The sequence below is a fragment of the Bactrocera neohumeralis genome, chromosome 2, assembly GCF_024586455.1.
Source record: "Bactrocera neohumeralis isolate Rockhampton chromosome 2, APGP_CSIRO_Bneo_wtdbg2-racon-allhic-juicebox.fasta_v2, whole genome shotgun sequence".
NCBI classification, from domain to species: Eukaryota; Metazoa; Arthropoda; class Insecta; order Diptera; family Tephritidae; genus Bactrocera; species Bactrocera neohumeralis.
In genome coordinates this window covers 76,699,901-76,724,120 of record NC_065919.1, presented here as the reverse complement: position 1 = coordinate 76,724,120, position 24,220 = coordinate 76,699,901, and the positions used below count along the sequence as shown (strand labels likewise).

General features: G+C 35.7%; 1 protein-coding gene across 3 annotated transcripts in view; it reads left to right on the top strand.

The window, feature by feature from the left end:
- Nucleotides 1-24,220, top strand: part of LOC126755231 (mucin-5AC) — a 130,931-nt gene that overhangs the window by 64,449 nt on the left and 42,262 nt on the right. For 2 of the 3 annotated variants that reach the window (XM_050467656.1, XM_050467646.1), the window contains exon 4: nt 5,142-5,175. The exons of the other annotated variant lie outside the window; for it this stretch is intronic. The gene's annotated coding sequence lies outside the window, so the exon portion shown is untranslated. The remainder of the gene's footprint in view (nt 1-5,141; nt 5,176-24,220) is intronic. 3 annotated transcript variants of the gene reach the window in all.

The following is a 24,220-nucleotide window of genomic DNA, read 5'->3' as shown; positions in this document are numbered from 1 at the left end:
AAACTGAAAATTTAACTATCGGCAGACAATTTTACAAAAAAATTAAAATTTCAATGAAAATTTCGAGACATTTTTTTTCAAATAGTTGTAATCGAAAAAAAAATCCTTCGTCCAAGTCTTTAAGAATTGTATCTCAAAGATCTGTGTAAAATTTCATGAAGATCAGTTGAGTAGTTCTCGAGAAATCTTGCAAGCCGACTTTAAAAACACAGTTTCCAGAAAAACGCGTTTGAAGACAGCACACTTAGCCTAGCTAGCCTCGGGTGGACAAGTTCTCAAGGTTAATAAAATAATAAACAAAAAATCGATTGAAACCCGTAAACCCATGTAATCCCTTAAATCGGGCCACCATAGCATATAGCTGTCCAAACAAACTGATCTATCAAAATGAAGTTAATGATTTTTTATACTCTTTCATGCCATAAGAAATGAATATGTATATGAAGGGTATTATAGATTATCTTCGGTGCATCCGAAGTTAACGGGTTTTCTTTTCTACTTCTGAGAACAACAGAAGTTCTTCGATGTTAACCTTATAACTTCATGATAAAAAGGTGAAACTTAAAGAGAAGGCAACAGTAACTCCTTGATTCAATCGATTTAATTTAAAATGTAAGAATGGCTTGCTTCAATTAAGCTCTCAAATCAACAACAGCTTTTCAACTACATGATCATTAATTATTCTAAACACTTGCACACTTTTTAAAGCGATTAAAGCCAATTAACTCTGAATAAATCAGACAGAAAATTATCATTATGGATTACTTAAAACAGAATATATGTTATCTGACAGTAGAACATTAAAACAGAACAGTAAATAAAAGTAGTGGAAACATAAAGACCACGACGGCTCGTAAATTACAGTGCTGTTGGGGCCAACGTTGCACAAAATCAAGGTTAACACGTTCGGCCTCTTTCTAGGACAACAACACACGACAGTGGCGCAGTGAACGAACGTTTATTTGTTTCGATAATAAAACCAGAATGAAACACAATTTCGTGCCAAATGCAATTAGAGCGCAGTAACACTAAACAACAACAACACATATACAATACAAAATAAGCAACAAAGCCACGAGAATATTCGGAAAAATATAAAAATTCAGCAATGAATTGCAGGAAAAGTGCAAAAATAAACAAAAATCCATTGTTAGCACAACAAGAAGGTGGTAAAAGGAGAAAGAAAGGAGTGAAAGGAAGCATTTACAATAAAAACAAGAAACAACAGTGAGCGTGGCTTTTCATTTTGTGACACGTTGAACCAATTCGTGTGCTCTCAACCAGCCAATTGGCCATGTCCGGACTGTGACCACCTGCAGCAACACAATCGCCTGCCAATCAGCTCATTCATGTAAATTAAATAAACCGCAATGCTTTTAAGCGTGATTAAAGCACAAATTATATATGCATGCATTTATGTATGGCTGTGTGTATGTATGTATGTTTTAAAAAAAGCTGAACTTACAATTACAATCATCAAATCAACAGCAATTTATGCACTTGCAACACACCTTTGTTTTGCTATATGTTGTTGTTTTTTACCACTTTTTGTGTTTGTGTTGCCACCAAATGCTCAGTCGTGCATCGGCGCGGTGTATTTGAGTCGTTTACCCCACCCCCAATGGCCTGGTTATTAAAAAAAAACAAAAAACAAAATACAACAGAACGTGATTTACAACTTTTCATTTTCTGCACCAGCTGAAAGCACTATATTTTGCGCGTAATTATGTGCATTAGGGTGTGCCGCATTTGACCAAGAAACGAATAGTAGAAGCACGCAAAAAAATATAAGACGAAATTTTGAATCTGAAAATTGTTGTCAACATATATTCAAAAAATATCAAAAAAGAATAGAAATAGATTTACTATAGTTAGATTATAATGAAAATCTTCGCAAAATTATAATTTGTATATTATGGTAAATTTTTTATTACTTTTTGTTCATGTTCATACTTAGAACTTTCTATTTACAAAGCTCACTTTTCGAAGATCTCATATATTTTTGAAATATAATAAGTCTACAATAGTCTTAGCACAAAATAAATTTTACAATCCAGCCCAAAATCATAATTTTTTATACCATCACCCTAAACTTCTTACGTTTATAGCATTGTATTCTATTTCTTAAAAATTTTTTCTATTGTCTACTTCACTTCTTGTTTCTTATGCTTTATTAGCTATGAAATTCCTACATATGTAAATATGCTTCTAGTTTCTTCGTTCCTCATTTGTTTCATTGTCCGTCTAGCTTATTGGCTTTTAATTGCTTTCGATTGCTTTTCGACGCACAAAAGCCCAAATTAAGTTCATTGTTTTCTTCTAGCATTTAATGATCTCCTTAAGCATTAGCGGGTTTTCCATTATTTTACTTTGAATAGATCAATGGTCAACTCAAGCTTTGTTAGCCAAACAATCTCAGATTTGTGTCAGCGACTCAAAATATTTAGTATCCACTCATTTGCACTTATAATCTTAAACATACAGTGACGACTGACTTTCATAAAATCCTTTTCATTTCAAAAAACTTGTTTTCAATTGAGTTTATAGGATTTTAATTCATTACATTATATCAACTTTCTTTCCGGGATGAAATAGCGACACTCTATCGCTTTTACTTCCCACTTCTATACATATATTAGGTTGGTTTAAGGAGTTTCCAAATTTGTGATATTTGAACTCTATTTCACCTAGAATTTCATCCCTCCGAAACTTATAACCATTATTTTAATCCATAAAGCAACTTAAAGGATCATGTTTTGTGTTCCGAAAATTCGAGTAATTTTGGAATAATGCATAAAGTGACAATTATCGTGTTTAACCGAACATATGTATGTTTCCTTACCCGTGTAGTACACTTTTATTGGTATAAAAGAACATTGAAAGTGCACATAGTATTCGTAGAATAAATCTACACATTCTACATTACTTTAAACACTGTTGGTCCATTGTTTTAAAGCATATCACGATTCTAGAATATCGCCAAAAAAAAATAATGAAGACGATTTTTTTAAATATTTGTAACGATCGCTGTAACTGATGACGGGAACAGTGTTGCAAACAAATAGGTTCTTTCTCTCAATGGAAATTTGAAAGGACTTGACCATTTCATTTGTTTTCTCTGTAGCATAAAATCATACTACAATTCGGTCTTGTCGACTTCAGACTTAAGAAATGTTTCCATGTCATGTCACATTACGACCGCCAGTCCCTCGGAAAAAATATATACCAGAAACTAGGGAAAAAAATAAAATTATATTTGGCAGACGTTTTTACAGTAAAATTTACAATTTCTCGACCTTTTTTTAAACAATTGTAATTTAAAAAAATCGTTCGGTCAAGACCTTGTTAATTATAACTCGAAGACCTGTAAAACATCACACTAAGGTCGGTTGAGTAGTTCGTGAGAAAGCCTGCCAAAACTATTACATACTTGGATCAACTTGAGTATTTAAGACAATATACTGGAGACGTAATAGAATTAAATAAGACAATAAAAACAAGAAAAAACGTTAACTTCGGCTGCACTGAAGCTAATATACCCTTCACAGGTGCATTTCTTTTAGTAACTATGTGTTGAGTTTATATGGAAGCTATATGCTATAGTAATCCAATCTGAACAATTTTTTCGAAGATTACATTGTTGCTTTAGAAAATTATTTATACCAAATTTTGTGAATGTATCTTGTCAAATGCAAAAGTTTTCCATACAAGCACTTGATTCAGATCGTTCAGTTTGTATGGCAGCTATATGTTATAGTGGTACGATATCGGCAGTTCCGACAAATGAGCAGCTTCTTAAAGAGAAAATGACGTTTGCAAAATTTCAAAAGGATATCTTAAAAACTGAGGGACTAGTTCGTATATATACAGACGGACGGACGGACAGACAGACAGACGGACATGGCTAAATCGACTCAGATCAACATACTGATCATTTATATATATACTTTATAGGGCCTCCGACGCTTCCTTCTGGGTGTTACAAACTTCGTGACAAACTTAATATACCCTGTTCAGGGTATAAAAACGATGTTTTTGTAGGCGTGCAACCCATGCAACCTCTTATGGTATGTCATCTCATGTCAGTTTCATGACCCAGTTGCCGAATATGTGCAGCCCTGTGGCTATATCGGAATTTATACCGAAAATATCGGTCGCTCTTTGAAATATATTAAGGGGTCACATGGGTCTTCTTGAATAAAAACAGCATTTTTTCAAAAATTTTTTCCCATACATGAAATATTTTATGGTTCAAACATACGCTGTTAATAAAGAAATTCTGTAATTTTTGAGAAAAAATATTTTAAACTCGGCCATTGTGACGCCATTTCCGGTGACCCCTGGGAAAAAGGATGCGCCCATGTTGACAGGATAATACGTGTTTCAGTCGAAACCTTAATTTGGGATTTGGGTTAAGGAAAAAAATGAAAATTGGTTTTTTGCAGACATTTTTACAAAACAATGAACATTTCAGTGAAAATTTCGCGACGTTTTTTTTCAAATAGTTGTAATCGAAAAATCCTCCGTCCAAGTCTTTAAGAATTATATCTCAAATACCTGTGTAAAAAATGATCGGTGAGTAGTTCTCGAGAAATCTTGCCAACCGACTTCAAAAACACAGTTTCGAGAAAAACGCGTTTAAAGACGGCGCACTTAGCCTAGCTAGCTCGAGCGCACAAGTTCTCAAGGCTATATCTCCGAAACTATTACTCAGATCAACTTGAAAATTCAGGATACTATTTTAGAGGTGTTGTTGAATTTAATAAAAAAAAGTCTATCTATATTGGTCAATATGTGTGATATTTTAATGAACTAAACTGTTTTATTAACCACTTAACAAAGCGCTGTAGGTGTCAAAGTATAAAAATTTAAATAATTACACACTTATTGAAAGTCTTCACACAAAATTTGTGTTAGACTTATGTATGTTTTTACATTCATTGCCACTTTGCTTCACGTTGCAATATGCGCCCAGCCTAATTTTCCGTACGATATGCTTAAGCAATTTTTCTTATAAATTAGTTTTGTTATAAAAATATATAATCTTAAACTTTTTTGAATACTTTTAATCAAATTTAATACAAACTACTTGCCACTTCAACTAATCACGCATTTTCATTTGCTTTGCTCTCTCATTTCAGCACCATAAGCAAAGAGTGAATGCAACTGTAGAAGGTGAGTGAAACACCTACAACAACTAAAAGCTAAACAGCAAAATTCCATGTATTTTCCCTTTTCATTAATAACAAAACTTAATAAACGCAAAAGTTTATGCAACACATAAGCGCCACATCATCCGCCTAGTGAATATGATTCTAACGCGATTTGCAACACTGAACATTCGCAGTATATAAATAGCCAAACATGTGCATATATAGTGTATGTATGTGCATATCGGCACTTAATTAACTCACCTTCTCAAAAATAGCAAATTTATGCACACATAACACTTAAGTACATATTTGCATTGCTATGTGTGCGTACGTGTGTGCGTTTTTTCTGTGCATAAGTAGAAGCAACTTCACACTTTAATTGCAAAACTTGCTGTTTCAAGGTAGAAATTCACTTTTCGCTTTCGTATTAGCCCAAGCGTATGTGGCAGATGTTTTCTGTTTGCAACTAAAGGCAAATTTGTTTACTTGCAACATGTGTATTTACATATGTATACAAGCAAATGTTTACGTTTCTGTGGTATTTTGCTGTTTATGCATTCAAATGCAAGCAAAGCCAACTGCAAGAAACTGCAAAGTAGAAATGTGAGCAAAAAATGCACTTTGTATGTTGCACATTCAAGTTGTTGCAGTTAGAGTACATAAACATAGATATACATTTGTATATGATTTATTAACTATGGTGGTGATAGAAATTCAATTTGCATTTTTTGACCTCATTATTTACTAGTGATATTAATTATTTTACTATGAAAAGAATCGAGTTAGATCAGGTTAGGCACATCGCTAGAAATTATTGGACGTCTTGGAATACTTTGTTGTCTATTTGCTTTTAAAGTATATGAGTAAGAAAGTCCGTTGAATGAAGTTCAATATACATACATACATATGTCTCTAGTATGTGGAATTTGGAACACACATTATATTCGTAGACTAGAATCGAAATCACAAGTCTCTTGATAGATTGGAGTTTGTTTGTAAGATTTATGGACTGGTACTATTCGATAAAACATCTAATGGATCGATATTCTAGAGAATTATATTGAAATATCTTAAACTTGTTCCAAATTCGTTAACGGTAAATCATATCAAGTAGTTTACTGCATTCTTCAATTACCTCATATTTAGCAAATGACACTCTTTTGGCTACTTGGCCCAAATTTTCAATTGTAAATTTTATAGGAGCAAACCCAAATCATGTGGGATCCTAGTAGGTATTTCTAAACTAGAGAAAAACAGCACAACAACAAAGATACCATAAATACAAAGTTTGTAACAACCGATCTAGCCATGCTCGTCTGTCTATCCCGTTATTTGTCTGTCCGTTTGTATACACGTGAATAACTTTCTTAGAGTTTTTGAGATTACGATCCGAAATTTTACACACGTCCTTTTCTCTGCAAGAAGCTGGTCATTCGTTTAAAACGGCGATGTGATCTGTTGTCGACTATAACATACATACGTACATACATATATCGTTTATACTGTAGTCATTACATGAAAAACTGTATGATAATTATCTCCGAGAAATTTGGCATAGATTTTTATCTGAGGCACAATGGACCATTATAGCTAGTAGCTGCCATTCTAACTGATCGATGCAAATCGCCATATAGATAACGGGTAATCCAAGTAGAGCTTAAAGTATCTCTATTTCCTTCAATAGCCTTTTTTTGACAGATCATGTGAGAGCTTTGTCAAGCTGTCATGTTATTTTGGTTCAATATTGTTTGTCATTTCATCGTGGAAAGACTTACGCGTGAGCAACGTTTACAAATTGTTCCACTATATTACGAAAACTCCCATTCTGTAAAGAATGTGTTTGACGCGCTTCGCTCAAATTATGGTCAACATAATCGGCCTACTGAGCGCAATGCCATCACCCATCTTGAGACTCAGTATTCATTATTGGGTAATATTCGACCGAATAAACCAGGTCCTGCACACAGAGAAAAAAATATAGCAGTCGAGCTGAGAGTGTACACGAAGACCGTGGAGAGTCGATTTGGCGCCGTTCGCGACAACTCGAACTAACATATGAAACGACTTGACAGATTTTACCTCGAGATCTTAAATTGAAAGTGTACAAAATACAGTTTGTGCAAGAACTGAAGCTGCTCGACTTTCTCAATCGATATCGTTTCGCTCTATGGGCTCCTGAAAAGCGCCAAGAACATTCGACGTTTTCGAGCCAAATTTTGTTCAGCGACGAGGCCCATTTCTGGCTCAATAGGTATATAAACCACCAAAATTTGGCGCATTTGAGATGAAGAGTAACCTGAAAAGATTCAAGAACTGTCATTTCATCCAGTGAAAACACTGTTTTGGTATGGTTTGTGGAATATCACACGTGTTATCGGTCTGTTACCAGTCGAAATGCGCGAACGAATCATCGAAAATTGGAGTCAACTGATGGACGATCTAAGATGTAGCCGCGGCCAATATTTGAAAGAGATAATCTTCAAAAAAAAAAAAAAAAAAACACAAGCCAAATACTGTTCTATCGAATAATAATAAACATTGCCCATTAAATTTGAAGTTTCTGTTTTTCTTTTCTTTAAAAACAGGGTGTTCTATTTACCCTTCATTTTATGCTACAAAAAATTCACTTGTAAAGTGCATCATAGCATCGGTACAAAGGAAGTTAACGTTTTTATTTTCAAGCCAAACGCTTGTTCGCGCCATGAACCACATTAATCACAAATCACAAAAGGAAGTTAAGTTAGAATTGTGCACGTACAAACTTACATATATATATGCACTCATCAGCATATATATAGTTCTCCATATTCACAAATAAACATAAAATGTATCTACATATGTATGTATGTATAGTATATCCGCGAAAATCAGCTTAAGCGCCCTGATGCAATCGCGTAAACCGTTGCTGTGTCTGGATTGATGGCTGAATGATTGTGAAATATGTGTTATAAATCTGATTAAGCCAAAAAAAAGAGCGAAATGAAAATTATGACAGAAGATTCGTAAGCCAATGCAGATACTGCACGTTCACAAACATAAATTTAGTATATATTGGAACAGCCATAGCTACATAAACATCTGTATTTTTGTATTCAGCTGGCTGCCAGCAATATATCTGTATATGTATGTAGACTGTCTGCAACATGAACGCCAGTAGCGAGCAGTAGCTTTTAATGCTTTTCATGTAAATGGGCTAACCGACAACCAGGAAGCATAATTCTCGCAAAGATGCGAAAGGCAATAAAAAACGAAACGAAGCGAAGCAAAAATTTGCAAACAAATTATGTGTGTACGTATGTTGGTATGTATGTAAAACAACTGGCACGCGGCTTAGTGCAACGTTCGCATTAAGCAGTAACATCCATTTGTATGTATGTATGTATATATGTGCATAAGTATATTGGCAAACGAACATTCGAATATGAACATGCTTGTCCATATGTAAATGCAAGAAATATTGCGCATTCATAATGCACTTGTCTAGCGGCAACTATTTACATATGTACATGCATATGGACAGACAGCTAGGTATTGCCCTGTCTCTTCCTTGAAGCTTATTGCAAAGCGCATTGCTAAATTGATGAATGACTTACAGCAGGAAGATGCAGTAGCAACTAGCCTATGGGCTTACGCTTAAATAATGGATAAGCATATATCCTATACATACATATGTATGTATATTTATGAATATATATGTTTTATTGTTTACATTGTTGTTATGAATTATGTGCTTATACTTATGTATATATGTATGTATACAGTTACTTCATGAAAAATATGCCTGCTCAGATTTTCTTAGGGGTATTCGGAAGCTCTTTTAAAGTAGGGAAGTGAAGGTGTCATGTATAAAGCCGCTTTTACGAAAAAATATTTTTTTTTCATATGGCGTAATGAGTCGACTACTTCGTTCTTATATTATAGTCGTTATTGTTGGGGACAATATTTGGAGCTTCAAATCAAGCAGATTATTTTATGACCAAACTTTGTAATACTTTCAACAGCGACTTGTATAGTCTTCAAGTGAGTGCCTGCCTTTTAAAAAGCCTGTTGGACTTGCATCTTAAATTACGATTTTACCTGAACAGGAACAGGAATATTATTTTGTCTATGAAAATTGGTTAGACATATTCACAACATTAAAAAACCCTCTTGAAGAATACTGTAGAAAATCCGTTTTGAAAATACTGTCACAACTGCATTTCAATAATTTCTGCTCGACCAAAAAATGGAATTAAATCACAAACATTTCCACGCGAATATTTTTACAACTCTCGACCTAGATTAACAACAGTGAAATGATAAACTTAATTAAATTTTTGGCAGTGAATTCGAAGAAGTCGGAGATCACTACAAGACAAATTCCGCGAAGGTCGTTCACACTCAGTTGTTCTTTCGGAAATTATTGATGTTGTGCGCAAACTGATATTGCAAGATCGTCATATGATCTATCGTGAGATTGACACGACAATACGAGCTTTTACACATCGACTGAAAGAACTGCATTTTTGAGCAATCAAAACATTGATATGATATGATGAGTCATCCATCCAACATTTTTCGACACCTGAAGTGGCAGTTGATGCGTTCAGAACGCATGTTTTGGAGATACCTCAATCAGAGTAGCAAAAGTGTTTCAAAAATTGGTTCAAACACATGCAAAAAGATAGGGATCTTAATGGAGAAAATTTTGAAAACACTAAGCGACGATTACTATTTGTTTTTGTTCTCTAATCTCGAAATTTTAAGGGCAACCCTCATATGACATGGTGCAAAACTTTGCACCAAAACTTTTAGTATTTTAATTCTCTTATTCTCTTTGCGCTTAAAGAACAACTCCAACGCCGCCTCTTCCCTGAAAACTGCGCAGCTAAATCGGCAGTGCGATTACTTTCTGCAGGAGAATTTACATATAGAACCTTCGGGTTTATGGAGGTTTGGCAAACACCGCGCAATACTCTAAACATTTATACGGATGGCTTGAAAATAGACGATGGATAGACGAGATCGCCAGAATGGTGCACGGCCAAGACGTTGTCAACATTGTGAAACCCATGCATTGTCTACATATACGACGATCTGGATAGAAGCATGGTAAAGAAAATCAAAACCCGATCAAAAAGTGTAAATCGGTAGAACACAAAATTCCTATTGGCACTCGAAAGAGACTGTAGGAACATGATCGTCGTACAACTGGAGGAGGTAGTGTATCATATCGTGGGGTAGTGAGGCCACAGAGGACGTAGTAGCTGAACTCTGTATATCGTACCGTAGGGACCCAGTTGTTTATAAAGTATCGCAAAGAACCAAAACTGATCTAAGCGTGGCTTATTGGCCTAACAGAATAATGTTGTTTAAATATTTCGCCGAATTCTGAAGGAAAAAATGTGAATAATTTAATTTTATAACATATTTTGTTAGAGGAACTTGTTCGTGTAATTCTTGAAATAGTTTGTTCACTCTCTCAATCACTTATCATCATTTTGTAAATATTTACAACTAATGAACCAATGCTCCAATTTTCTTTTTTAACAAAATAGCCAAGTGTAGTAGTAGTGCATAACATTCGAGCAAAAATTTAAATTTTCAACAAACAACCTCGTTCTATTTACTAACATTCAGCTTTGTTTAGACAGTTTAGTTAAATCTGTATAAACGATAATATAAATTTCCATATTTTGTAATATTTGTTGTAATTAATTCTGCAAAGATCTCATTAGCAAATTCGTCGCAAATTACGGTAACAAATACGCTTCTGAGTAAGAAACAGATGAACTATATTGAAAATAAATGAATCACAGACATTCATATGCACGTGCGTAGATATACATGCATATATAGTATGTGGATATATGGGTTTTAGTAGTCATGGCGCCAAATCATCCATGCATATATGGACAGACAATTAGATGATGCTGTTGCTGACTCAGAAATCTATAGTAGGTGCTCGCATTACTCAATTGCTTCACTCTCGCTGCACCTGAAAATTAATTAAAAATCAACTGTCTTAATGAAAGCGAAATACTCCCAGCTAACAATATTTACATTAAAAAATATATTGTATATAGATATATGCGATTCGTGTAAATCGAATTAAATCTAATATTGATTCATGCACTTCTAATTCTCATGCACTTCGAGCCGAGTAAGTGAAAGATAAACGGAAATAGCTTGGATTTTAATTAAATGCCCATTCGAATAGATTTATAGGGAAATTCGTGCCATCACTCGTGCGTCTATTTATTTACAGAATTGTCTACTACAAACAAATATTAATAAAGAGTGATTTAGAGAATGCCAAAACATAGGCATATTCAATTTTGCCTGCAGACGCACACTAACCTAAAGCTGTGCTGCATGGAAATAAATTATTTTATATTTTTAGATTGTGTGCGGCAGGCGACAGACAGCTAAGCAAAGCAGTCGGTCAACCAAAGCAACGAAAAAAGCATTGTGTAATACAAAGCCAAAAAATATAAGTAATTTTTAATCATTTAAGAAGATTTATGCTTATAAAGTGAAAGTGAGTGTCTCCAAAGAGACAGACAGTGCGTATGCAGGCCCAGTAGGAATTTTCGGTGCTAGATTCTAAAAGTGTAAAAACTAATAAATAAAAAAATATATGTATGTAGTAACATATATCATATAATCAAATTCGTCTATTCTCCAAACACTAAATCTACTTGCAAGGTGCCACTTCTTCTTCTCCTTTATTGGCGTAGACACCGCTTACGCGGTTTTAGTCGAGTTTAGAACAGCGCGCCAGTTTCTTCCTTTTGCTTTTGGCTTGGAGATTCCTTTATTGGTTCGTAGTTGAGTCCAATTTTCTGCTCATTCTAGCATTTCGAAACATGAAATTATCTGCTCACTTTTCTCAATAAATCAAATGCGGCAATTGTGCTTGTTTAAATACCCACTGAACCAAAAATTGGCCTCATCGCTGAACAAAATTTGTTTCGAAAACGTCTGCTATTCTTGGAACTTTTCAAGAGCCCATAGAGCGAAGCGATATCGCTTGAGATTTCTGCTTCAGATCTTGCGCAAACATAATCTTACAGAACGTGAGTTTTTGTAATAAAGTTGAAAAAAGTAAAAGTATTCTCTGAAACCCCGTAACCATAATGAAACTATTATACTTGAGCAGAAGCTCCATCCAAAGGTTCCCAAAAAACCTGCAATAAAAAAGTCTATTTTCAAAAAATTTTCTGTATTCGCACATCGAAATTATATCGCTCATTTTGGTGTTGAATTCTTTGCATCATCAAAATTTTTGTTCCCTGGAATAACCAATTGCTGCAGAATAAACCCATTTAATATCTAAACTCTCTCTATTTTCTAGAATGTTTTCACGTTCATGTTTGTGTATATCTTAAAATTTGCCAAACGCAAGCTTTATATGTCATAACATTAGAATTTTTCCTACAGGGTAGCCACCACTTCAATGTTATGCGGAAAATGGCAGACAGTTACACTTCTCGCAGTCATGTGGTACCTTAAAACTGCATTTCTTACTTAAAGTATTCAATTTTGAATGCATTTTATCTGTCGCTGCGGCTGCCACTCGGTCACTCAAGCATCTGTGGCCAATGGATTCGTTAGAGTTGTCGGCCTTTGCGTTCGTTGGCTTTTAATGCCTGCAACTCGTTTTATGCTTATGAGTATGCTGTTGGACTTTTAAACTCTTTAAGCTATTCCATAATCATACATACATACGAACATACAAACGTATAATTATATATGTGATTGTAACTACTTCGATGCCCGTGGGCTGTAGTAGTGAATGCTGACTATGCTTCTTTTTTTATTGTTCTGCTGTTGCTTTTTTCATGCAAATGTCAACAGTATGTCATTGTTATGTTCCTGTTGTTGTTGATATTTTCTGCGCTCCACGCTATCTCCTTTTAATGAACTCTTTGTATAGCCAAAGTGCTACATTTCCAAAATGTGACTGTTTACCATTTTCCGTTTTCATTCTATAATGCTTTATTTGCCTTCGCTTTTGACTTTCAATATATTTGTCTGCGAAACGGAAAGTTTAAATGCCAAAGAAGGTATGCATAAGCAAATAAAGATAAATACTTATGTACTTATATACTAATATGTGTAACTCTTGAAGAATTATGCAAAATAAAAAGTATGGTTTTCAATAGCTAATTACTTTTCTTTTAATATTTCAAACCGACAAAAAGCTAATCTGGAAAATTCTGAGCGTAAATTAAGCATAAATTTCATAAAAAAATATTTCACTGATTTCTTTCTTCGTCTCTCATAAGTATCAGTCCGAGCGATTTGCGAGCAGTCTCGTGCGCAGTTGGAATCCAGCGAACGTGCCACGAAAAAATATCTAGGGTTATCGTAAAGAACTGCTAGTTTTTGGGGAAAAGTAGTACTGCCTTAATGATCTAAAAGAGATTATATGACATGGTCTTTTAATAATAATTTTCATACAGTCAACACTTTGATAGTCCTGGGAAACCTGATATTTGTATCGATATCACGAGACTCTATAACACTTCAAACTACTAGGGCTCATGCCGCTCTATTAAGGGGGGATCCTGCTTTAGAGGCTGCAAAAAATCGATTTTTTGAGGATTTTTTTGGGAGGGAAAGAAATAACTGATTAAAGCGAAATTTCTAGGATTTATAGTTATATATTTAAACATAATCTGAAAATTTTTTGGATACGAAATCTTTGATATTTTACTTTTGGGAAGCAATAGCCCGATGCATCTCGCATGTGCAAATTCAAAGAGATTCATATTTTTTAATAATTCATCTTCTAGTTAAACTAATAAAATTTCAAAAAAATTGTAAAATTTTACAAATTTTTTAAAAGTTGAGAAAAGTGGTTTTTGACCAAAAAAATTTTACTTTATGTTGTTTAAAAATATGTTCAAACTTGACTTTCTTTAGTTTTTTTATTGAAAGAAATAGCGCGTCAAAGTTTCGGTTTCTGTCCAAGCGCTAATATATCTGCTAGACGCTCCGTCACTAACTATTTCTTTCTAGCTTCGAAATTAATTCGAATTTTTGAAAATTTCGGGACATATTCTTGGAAATTTTAAAGATATTTAAGTTTAAAAACAAAAAAATAAGAATTTTTTGATCTCTAAAAATGAAAAATTGGCTCCACCTCCAGCAGTTCTCAAGAACATCCTTTTAAAAAACAGCCTTTTTTCAACAATTTTTTTCTCAAATAAAATATAGTTATAATCCAAAAAAATCCTTCATCCAAGTCTTTAAGAATTTACCTCCAAAAGCTGTACAAAATTTAATGAAAATCGGTTGAGTAGTTCTCAAGAAATCTTGCCGACCGGCTTCAAAAACACAGCCTAGCTAGCCTCGAGCGCACAAGTTCTCAAGGCTGTATCGTCGAAACTATTACTCGAATCAACCTGAAAATTTAGTAAAATTTTCCAGAAGTGTTGTAGAATTTAATAAGATAATAAAAAAATCGATTTTTGGGAACCCGTAAACCCATGTAACCCCTTAACTGACTTTTAACAGGTTATAATTTCCAATATACTTTTCTTATGAAATTTTTATTCAAAGATAGTCGTTTAAGGTACGCTTTTCCTATGATTGTGTTTTCATCAAAATTATCGCTAATTTTCATATATTCAATACTTTTGTAGTCCTGAATATCCTCTTTTGAACTTTATACTCGACCACTAGATCTAACGATATTTCGGTTAGTTCGTGGGTATACCGCTGTATTCATAAGTCTGAGAGAAAAAGATCTTCTCTTCTTTGCACTATTCTCAACTTTTTACGTCAGAAACCAAGCGCCCAACGCTTGTGACTTCATTTATGAAATAAGTTGCTAACTATTGTTTTGCTATTGCGAAGATAGTACAATGACATTTTCAGATAACATAGTTCAGAATTAAAAAAAAAAGTAATAGGTTAACCTCAATATTCGGTTTAATTTGTTTTTTTAAAGCATAAAGTAACACTCGGCTAAATTTTCCAAAATATATAAAAAAACATTTGTGTCAGCTTTACTGACCTTTGGATACGAAAATTTTAGCTACAAATGGATTCCAATCAATTTCATACCCACCAACCGTAGAATATTTCTGAAGACTAGTTCTTCTCATTCGAATATTCCTATTAAAATCATAGACAAAACTTGTTGAAAGCAAAGTTTTCCTACTAAGTTCGAAATAACGGTAACTTTTATGCTAATTTTAAATTCTCTTAGCACTGCCATATTTGTGTATTTAAGCCTGAAGCCACAGACACACGTGACGCACAAAAATAACATAACACCCGTTATTTAGTGCCCAACTGAACTTTTAAAGTTTTGCCAAAACTTTCGAAGAAACTTTTCTGGCACAACAATTCTGGGAACAAATTTAATTTACCCAAAATCACTTTTGCCAAATTACAATTCAATACACTTGAATACTAACTACAAAAATAAATGCAGTGATGTGGGAGTGTGGCAACTACAATAGCAGCAATTTCCAATGCATAAAGAGAATAATAAACTTTGCACTTAAAAAAAAACAAAAACAAACAAAAACCCATACAAAATTCGTACACTCGCTGACCGTTGCTTGAACTTTGCTTAACAACCTCGCCAACAACAAAAGCAACACCAAAGTGGCACAAAGTGTGAGCTAAACAAAAAACTTTTCAGAAGCTGGAGCAAGCGTGCAGAGATTTTCATTTTTTTCTTACTTTTATTTTCGTTTTTCTGCAACGCAGCCATAAAAGTTGTGCTGCAGACTAGTTCACCACCCCCTCCTCCCCTGCATTGATTTGCCAAAGTTTTGCCTGCAGCTTTGAAAATGCAAATCTTAAAGTTTCTCATAGCTATTGGGCTTTATACCAAATGCGCCGTTAGTGCGGTTGTTTGTCTTGTTATTGCATTGTGTCTGCATTTTATTGCTTCGAATTTTCGTAAATTGAAAGCATCCTTAAGTGCGGTGCATACGCAATGAGTTTGGCAGCCAGTGGAGGCAGCGCAGCGCAGCGCCTGTGTGACGCAGGTAGTTGTGTCAGATTTGATTGAAATGACAGCGCCAACAATGACACAAAGACTTCAAAAGCGAACACATGTGAGCGCATGCTGATGTGTGTGTTGTGATCGGTTATACATAAGTTATAAAAAAGCTACACAAAAATATTACGAAATTTAAGCAAAACGAAAATGAAAAACTGATTACCTCAAAATTGTGTCAACATCAGCAGTGAGTAGCAAGCGTTATATAGTAAGTTAGCCCTCGCAACTCAACGGTTGTCCCTCAAACTTAATTTGATTGCTGCTTCACAACTGATTGACGTTGACAGTTTCGTTGGCTGCCAATAAGTAAGTGTCAATTAAAGATATGTAACAAGCTGCCAATGAAGCAAGCAATACTTGGTTTCAAAATATTTTTATTTTTTTCAATTTTACATATTTAAAATAACATTCCAAAGTGAATATTTTCATACAAAGAAATGAGAAAATATTATACCGAAGCTTCAACTATTCACACAATTTCATACAAGAACTTGAGTTTGATCGGTTAGTTTGTATGGCATCTATATCCTATAGTGGTCTGTTATCAGTGGTTCCGAACAGCGTGCCAGCAGCTTCTTGGGGAGAAAAGGACTTGTGCGAAATTTCAAAACGATATCTCAAAAACTGTGGGACTTTGATAACCACAGTATTCTATTTGTTGTGAGTTATCGTTTGTTAGTATTTTTATTACTTAATATTAATATATATAATTAATTTGATTTAGACACGAAAATTGGCAGGTTTGATTAACAAGCTTTTCATCAACTCCAGCTTCAGGCTATCATACCACTGGCTACCAGACTGTGTCTTTCAAGTGAAAGGTATTGCCATGAAGGTAGTAGTAGATGTACTGCTCCGAATTGCAGATTCCTTCAGAGAGGTGTATATTCATTCCGATAGCAGGGTTGACCTGCTGGCTTTGGGCTCGCTGATTGTTCAAACATATTCAAGAAGTGCATGAATTCATTAAAAATAACATCAAGCTTCTTCCGTATTATTAGTTGTTTGGGTGCCTGGTCTTAGCGAAATTGACGGAAGCTGCAAAGCCAGAGGGCTTACCAAAGATTGCACTTTTATTTCAATTTCATCAGATTGGAAACGCTTCGGCGTATATTTGTCATCCTGTATTCAAGAGTATGAACTATGGATCTTCCGTAAACTCGGCACGCGCTGGTCAAACACCAGAACTTTTTGGCTGCGAAATTGTTCGGTCCTAGATTGATGTCCTCTGAACTACTTGCTTTTATCTGACTGAACGATGACCAATAGGATCTCTCAAAGTTATAAAAACGAAGAAGAGGTGGAATTATCTAGGGTCTTTCTCCTCTACACTCAGCTTTTCTCAGACTGAGAACTCGCTAAACACACCTATCAAAGTGCTGGGATTGATATTAACAGCCCTTAACACATTCTTTGGAAGTTCGCTTTAAACTAAGAGATTTTGGTAATTTTTTCTAGAAGTTTTTAGGTATCACAAATGACCAAAGGTCACAGCTGTCCAAATGATTTATAGCGCTACATTAGGCGCGAGGATAAACCCTACCAGCTTATCTGACCCAACAAACCCATATTTGTTAAAAAAACCTCTCTTCGGACAGGCTTATAGTAGACAGACTGAAAAATACGTTTGACGTATAACATTTTTCTTTGTAAAAATTTGCTTTTATGATCCAACATCGCGGTCGATACACCAATTAAAGCGGTTTTCGACAAAAATTTTGAAGACGATTTCTCTTTTGTTACAAAAAAAAAGACTCAGCCCCAACGATTACGTCCTCATTTTGGCTGAATTTCCGTCCAACGAGCATTATTGGCTAAACTCTAAGAACAAGAGAAAGTCGATAGGTCAGATCCTGATTTGTGTTCCAATTTTGTTACCGTTTTCTTTGATTTGAGTCACTATATATGAACTCGATTGTGAGCGGACTCGCCACCTGCTTTGCACAAAGCTATCGCATTCCTAAATTTCCTTTTAATACTGGAAACTGTTTCGATCAATTATATTTTTAGGTCATCTGAACTCATATTGTGAATTTGCTTTATATTATTGTCGCGAACTTTTTCAAAAAACGCATTAAAAAATGAATTTTTAACAAACAAGCTTAAGTATTTCCCTATAAATTCTCTCATATGTATAAAGCAAACGTCCAAAAATACTTATTTTATTTTAAACCCCACACAAATACAGCCATACTTGAGCAACACATGCGACACAACAACTTTTTGAACGTTTGAGCATTAAGAGCAAGCCTTCGCATGGATTTTTAAGGTCACCCGCGGCGATACAAGCAAAAAGGCTGTCAATGCACATGATTTCATTGTCATGATACAAATTTATTAAGTGCCCAACGGAGTACGCCCATTTAACAACACACACGCCCACTTAGCAACTGCGACACAGAGCAAAACAAACAACAACAAATAAAATAATTGAGGCATGAACTTTGCGCGTCAATCATACGCCATGTACACCGCCATTGTTGCACCACACTCCCTGTTGATGCTCTACTCTTTTTGTTGTTGTAATTTTTCATGTATTTATTTAGTATTTTCACTGTGACAATTTTTCAATTTCATTTTGTTTGTTTTTTTCGCCATTCTTTGCACTTTCATTGTGACATTGTTGGCGAAAAAAGAGGCGAGTGCACGAAATGAACGAGAAATTTCTGCCGATGCCACAACTGTGCCGTTAATAATATACACATACACTAACATACATACGTAGTTGTTGTATATGAAATGCAGGCCACTTTTGGCTGTCGGTTGTTGCATGCCACAAAAGGTTTCTGCTGTCTGCGACAGGTTGTACGGTGCAATGTGGCAGTTGAAGAAAAAGTTGCAAAAAAACAACGAAAAAACAGCGAAAAAATTTGCACAGCTTCAGCGAAAAGCGCAACACATTTTAATTGCAGCTTCAGCGACGCCAAAGCCAGTTAATTGGTTGCTATGCATAGACCTGATTCCAAAAACAAACGCAAATATGGCTTTGTGTGTGTGTGTGTGTGTGTGTGTGCTAAGGCTGAGCTAGGTAACTATGGCAATCAGCGCGCATGCAACAAATTATATTTTGCACAAACCTACACACAGTTACTAATGCTGCTTCATGGTCACCAAGGTAACTGCTTTATGTCTGCGACTTTGTGCAGATTTTTCAGGTCGCCTTCCAGCCGCCCCGCAGCCAAAGCTATGCGACAATCTGATTCTGACAACTGTCAATTGTATTGACTTTCAAAGCAACAACGACACACACACATACATACTCTAGTCGCAGCAACTAAATTACAGTGCAAACAAGGCTGTGTGAGAGAAAACAAAAATGAGAAACAAAAAGGTAGCGACAAAAAGCCATAAAAATTAAAAGACACTTAGAAAAATTAAAAAAAGCTTGTTGCGGCGGCAACTCTCAGCGCCACTTAGCTGATGAGCATCAGGCGACATTTTAATTCAAGTGAAAGTTTGTCTGCTTCACTTTGGCTTTCGTGACGAAATAGTGAAGGCGCGTGACGTTGAAGCGTCAAATGCAGAGCGACACGATAAGCGGCGTGAAAATTGAAAACAAAAACAAAACTTAATCGAAACTACTGTAAATCACACAATAAATAAATGGCTACAAAAACAAATTAACATTAATTGAACTATAAAATTCGCGCCTTAAGGGGTTATATTCACGCGTTTATTTTTTTATTTGAGAGAAATTTTTTAATTTTTTTTTTGAAGAGGCATTTTATTTAATAAATAAATAATGCTTTAAGAAAAGGCAATTAAATTTTAAAAATTTTCGACTCCATTCTTATTCTTTACTGGCGCAGACACAGCTTACGCGGTTACAGCCGTGCTAACAACAGCACGACTAAACTTCTTTTCGCTATTTGGCGCCAATTCGAAATTCCCAGTGCAGACAGGTCCTTCTCCACCTGATCTCTCCAACGGAGTGGAGGTCTTTCTCTTCTTTCACCAGCGCTTACTGAATCGAAAACCTTCAGAGCCGGAGTAGTGTAATCCATTCAGACGACATGACCTAGCCAGCCCAGCCGGGTACGTTGATACGTTGAACTATGTCAATCTCACCGTACACCTCGTACAGCTCATCGTTCCATCGACTGCGGTACTCGCCGTTGGCAAATGCGCAAAGGACCATAAATCTTGCGCAAAACCATTCTCTTGAACACACCAAAAGCCAATTCATCAAATGTTGTCATCTTCCATGCCTCTGCATGGTCCATGCCATATAGCAGGACGAGAATAATGCGTGACTTATAGAGTTTTGTCTTTATTCTACGAGAGAAGACTTATTTCTCAATTGCCTACTCAGTCCAAAGTAGCACCTGTTGCTAAGAGTGATTCTGCGTTGGATTTCAAGGCTGATATTGTTGTTGGTGGTGATACCGGTTCCAAGATAGGCGAAATTATCTACGACTTCAAAGTTATGACTGTCAACAGTGACGTGTGAGAAAAGTCGACGACTGTTTGTTTGATGACAGGAGTTATTTAGTTTTGTCCTCATTCACAACCAAACCCATAGCTACGCTTCCTTATCCAGTTGGGAGAAACCAGAACTAACGGCGCGGTTGTTGAGGCCAACGATATCAATATCGACATCGACAAAAAGGTGGTGAGTGTCGATCTTCCATTCATGGGTCTTTTCCACGACTTACTGCATTTGAAAGTACAAGATTTTCCTGATTTATCGCTTTGTTGTTCTTCATGCTAGTCGTGCAATAAACAATCTATCCACCTTCTCCAGATGTTACACTTTCACTGCCCTTCCGCAGGCAGGAAAAGTGGTCCCTCCATAATTGCCTTGATTACGAAGCCAATATTATGGACGACCTCCGAAAAAAGATGTCCGGCGATGAGGAAGATTTTTCTGCTTAAAATTTTCTCAAGTCCAAACACGAAATAAATGTATTATTACAATGAAGACAGGTAGTAATCCAAGATCTGGAGAAATTTGGCAAAATAGCGGCTTCCCAAAATAAAAAGTAGTTTTATGTGGTCAAAATTCTTTTTTCCTTCAAGTCGACCAACTAAGTCGTTTTGAAGAAATTTTACTCACCGAATCTGATACAATTTCGCGAAAATGTATTTAAAGTTTGTATATAATTGCTAAGTGTAAATAAGCTGATTCAACAAATTAATTGCCCAAAAGCAAAGTGGAATATTTGCAGATTTAGCCTCAACTTTAACTTTGATTCAAATTGCCTACTTTTGTGGCTATAACGGTAATTTACTGTCTATTCGGCTAGCTGCGCACTCAATGGCCACACATTTTTCTTATTTAAATGGCCACTCATGCAAAAGTTTCGCACTTAACTTTTTAACGGTAGTTCTCTTGTTTCAACTATTAATCATGCACTTTTACTTTCGTGAAACTTTTTTCGCGCTGCTATGTATTTCGTAAACAACTCAATTATTAATTGCGCATTAAACATTTCGCCTCGAGTTCGTAATGCTTATTCTTTATTTTTTAACACTAAAGCAGTCTAGACGATTTATACATTAAAGTAGACAATAGTGATTTATAAACAACGAACAAAGCCAAGTCTTTATCCTATTGGCCGCTCCGAATGCAAGTAAACTTGCAGACTTACAATTAATACAGCTAATAAAGGCATTAATACTATATAAAGCCATAATCAGAAGCAGGTGATAATCATCGGTTCGCACTGCAAGGTGAATACATGAGAACCTCCCACTTCAACTCGCTGAGCTTCTGGTGAGTCACTATTGATGTTTACCTGGCGTTCTCTGGATAAAACCCAATCCCTCTCTATTGGCCAAAGCTAGTCGCTTCTGGGTGATTGCTTCCCTTCGGTCGTATGAGGGGGGTAGTCCATGCTAGATGATTCGAAACCCATCAAACACATAGCAAACCCTTCCTGACCTTCTATTCTGTCTTGGCCACTTACTGCGCCGGCTCAACGCGCCTCAATCACTACTATTTTCGTTTAAGGTTGTCGTTAGTAACCCAACTTTCATTTCCTGTAACAATCCGTTTCCGAAATGTATCCCTTTCGTTGCGATTTAGCAGCATTTTACAGGTAGAAATTCGATTCTGAAGTTTTTTTTTGGGTTAATTCAAGTAAAATATCAGAATGGCTTCGACGGAAGCAAAATTAAGTGTGCTTGGTCTTGTCGGTCATTTTTGCTGTCAGCATTTATTCAGCTTGAGAAAATGATCCAGCTCTGAATGTCTAAAGCCCATTGAAAGCTTGCTATGGAGCTGCTCACTTAGTCCAAAAATGCGGAAGGAGTATCGTTTCGGACCTATTTGGTTCTGAAAATTACATTCTTATCCCTAGTATTTCTGCAGCGGCCAAGTTTTCATCAACAGTACTACCAACAGAAAAATCTGAACCCCTCAATAATTCGCAAGGCAGCCTTTGATCACGTCTAAAATCCAATACATTAAGCATAATTACCGATTATCTACTCAAGATTACTAAAAATTTTACGCTCAAATGCGATTAAAGCTTAGGAAAATGAAAATAAACCCGCAGCTAAAAGCTCTTAGTCGCCACATTTAACCCAGACAAGCAAAAAGTCAATTGTAAATAATTAACAAATCTCCAAGCATTTCGCACGCTTTGAGGCGTAAAAGTAATACCCGAAAAACCAGAAAATTTCTACGAAACAGCCACAACAACAACAAAACAAATAGTTCAATGCACAAAAGAGCCGAAATGTGAGAGTTCAAGCGACTAAACGGCTAATTAACCCACGACAAGCGAAATGTGCGCTCGACTTTGTTTGTATATATGTGTGTGTGTGTGTGTGTGTGCACATACCATTGCATTGGCTGAAATTGGCAAAGAGGAAGCAGAAAATCCAACCGAAAATTGCAAACGAAAACAATAGACCAAAGTGGCCTGGCAGTTGGTAGCAGAAGTGGAAAAGTAATAGTAATAGCAAAAACAGCAACAACAACAAAGCGCTGCTACTGATGTTAAACGTCAACTTTCGGTTAAATTGATTACAGCCGGGTCGCAAGGCAGCACTGCAAAAACAATAGCAACTGCAATGAGAATGAAAACGCTTGTGATTGGCGGCATTGTAGCAAAGCGCCGGCGCTGAGGCAACAAAATAAGCATTTTTTCCTTTTGCGTACTATATCTATGCATGTATGTACATACATATATGTAGTATATGTGCGCATTAGCATGAATAATTGTTATTGCAACTATGTAATCGTAGCTATTGTTTGTAATGGCGCCCAAGTGGCATTGCAGCGCGGTGGCGCATCACTTGTGGCTGCTTGCACAACATTTTCACAAACACACACTCATACATATATACACAATTGTTTATGTGTATGCATGTGCTTGGCCCTACTTTGAAGTGAATGCACGCTGTGTGTGTGTGTGGCCAATGAACCTTGGCATGACTCGCTGGCAACACAATATGCGCCAACTTGCACTTTCCAGCGGCTGACAGTGAAAGAGAAGCAAAAACAAAAATAAAGACATAGCTAAAAGTAAGAAAAAACTCACCAAAACCTATGAATGAATGAATCAGTTGGGAGTGTGTGACGGGTAGCGGGGTTGCTTGCTGTATTGCGTGCGTGTTCGTGCATATTTAGACACACTCTGCACAGCGGTGAAGAGTCTGCAGTAAAGTTGCGGGTGATATTGTGCAGCCGTCACACAACCGACCGCAGAGCATGCAAATTTTTAAATGCTTTAAAGTTAAGGAAAAGTGTATTCAATTTATATAATGTGTATTGAGTGCGTGGGCTAGCTCTTAGTAGGTCTTGGGTTCTAGTCCTGGGTAACGGAAACTTTAGAAATTTACCCCAAGTGCAGAATTTAAATAATATTGTTATAATTTTAAAGATTTGAACGGTTTTTTAATTTCATATACTCATATTATTAACTCCTTGGTAAATATTGTTTCAAATTATGCTTTCATACAAACATTAGGGCGCGCGTTTAGGTTCCAAGGATGGGATATTTTAATCTTAAATAAGGAAATAAGGAATATTGTGTATAACAATTTTGTTTTTGAATGGTTTAATGATTTTCACATTTCTATTGCTGATTTTTTTTTTACTAAATGCTAA